This window comes from Penaeus monodon, chromosome 22 (assembly GCF_015228065.2).
Source record: "Penaeus monodon isolate SGIC_2016 chromosome 22, NSTDA_Pmon_1, whole genome shotgun sequence".
Taxonomy (NCBI): domain Eukaryota; kingdom Metazoa; phylum Arthropoda; class Malacostraca; order Decapoda; family Penaeidae; genus Penaeus; species Penaeus monodon.
The window spans coordinates 22701734-22703925 of NC_051407.1; the positions used below are offsets into that span (position 1 = coordinate 22701734).

Below are 2192 nucleotides of genomic sequence, written 5' to 3' on the forward strand. Positions count from 1 at the left end.
AGCCACAGCCAAGGACAGAGAGAGTGGAGCTTTTTTGGTGTCCCTGCTGTGCTTCTGATTTTTCTCGTGAGCGGCTACTCTGCATGCACCTTGACACAGCTTTGGGGCTCCTGTCATTAGAGGGTGTAAAAAAGAAAGAAAAAAAGACTAAGGTTGTATTGTGACTGTGATGGGGATGGTTTCCAAGGATTCTTTTCAGTTAAACGAAAAGACTTTTGTTGGGGGGTATCTACTTGAATATAATGAATCCATAAAAAAAATGGTCCCTAGGAAAAATATGATGTATTAATGAATACTAGAGATTGGAAAATTAAAATCTCTAATTGGTTGAATATAATATTTACCGAGCTTATTATGATGAATAAATCAAGATCAAGGCTTTGGGGGATAAAGTTTGGGATGATATATTATAGAAAGAATCTCAAAGACCTATATTTAGTTGATTTTACTTTTGTTCATAAGAAACTGATTTCACAGATTACAAGTTTAGAACAGATAAGATTTTTTTGTATAATATTAAATTTTTATACATAACACTGAGAGGTTAGCAAAGTACACTTTGATTGTAGTAAGGCAAAGTAATGTGCAATTACCCTCAGGTCATTTTAGAATAGTAATTACCAAAATTGGGTGGTTTGTGGTATCGTTTTTGATGTCCGAAGTCATCTCAAAGGTGCTTTTGACTTGCCGAATTAGTAATTTTTGGCAGTTGTTTTTGTTACAGATGTTATGGATATGCAGATAAGCAATATTAAAAACCATTACAAATATCCGAATGTGTCAAAGTTCTAACCACCAAGTAACGTTTTTTATTAATAAGAGGTCAGTTAACAGCCTTTATATTTTTTCGCTTCACATTCACTTTGTCAAATATGGCAGGTAATCAATTCAGGAAGCCTTCTGGAGGACTTCACCCCATCTGTCAACCCTCCCAAAGAAATTGATGATCCTGAAGACTTTATGCCAGAAGACTGGGATGAAAGAGAAAAGATTCCAGATCCAGAAGCCACAAAGCCTGATGACTGGGATGAGGATGCTCCCATGCAGATCCCTGATCCAGTGGCTGAGAAACCTAGTGGATGGCTGGATGATGAGCCAGAAATGGTGCCAGATCCCACTGCTGAGAAACCTGATGACTGGTTAGTACACAGGAATCTTATTTGAAAATTGAAAATGAAGAGAAAAATGTTCAGTTTGTGTGTCTGTTGATTAATGGGTATAAGTATAAGTACAAGTAAAAATTCAGACATCAGTAATTTTTAGAAAATCCTTTATATATGTGCTATTGCATATTTATGTAAAGTCTTTATGTATTAATGAATTTCCTTATATCATCCAGGGATGATGAAATGGATGGTGAATGGGAAGCTCCACTGATCACCAACCCCAAGTGTGTTGATGCACCAGGCTGTGGAGAGTGGAAGCCTCCCATGGTGGACAATCCTGAGTTCAAGGGCAAATGGCGTCCACCCATGATTGACAATCCTAATTACCGTGGAAAATGGAAGCCACGAAAGATCCCCAACCCTGACTTCTTTGAAGACCTGGAACCTTTCAAGATGACTGCTATTGTAAGTAATTACATATCCTAAACAATCATGAAATTGAATTTTTTCTTTATCTTATTTCTGATATTGGATTTTCTCTGCTTTATTGCCAGGATTTGGTTACACAAAATTAATATGAATGTAAATGGAGTGAAATTATAGTCTTGTTTGTTTGTACTAAAAAAGCATTTTCTTCTACAGGATGCTGTTGGTCTGGAATTGTGGTCAATGTCAGACAATATCCTCTTTGACAACATACTTGTCACAGACAATGTTGCTGAGGCTTACCAGTTTGCTCAAGAAACTTTTGACTTGAAGGTCATGAAGATAGAGAAGGGACAGGTATGTTGCGTGCAAGGGATACATGACCTAACTCTTATTTAGTTGTTAAATTATTTTTGTTTACAGAGATTAGAGATTGAATAAATGTGAAAATTGTTTTTTCTTTCTACATGTTCTTTTTTACAGGCCATTGATATATTCCCTTTCTAAATATATTTCAGGTAACAAGAGCTGGTAATCAGTTATCTTTACAATTTTGTTTTTCCTTTATGAATGAATGATTGTCTAATATTTTGCCAATCTTACTCCTGATATACTTATGATTTACATATATTTTTGTTAAAAGTTTTTCCCTTTTTGTGG

At 35.4% G+C, this 2192-nt stretch overlaps 1 pseudogene; it reads left to right on the top strand.

The window, feature by feature from the left end:
* Nucleotides 1-1946, top strand: part of LOC119587006 — an 11851-nt pseudogene extending 9905 nt beyond the window's left edge.
* Nucleotides 1947-2192: the final 246 nt, after the last annotated feature.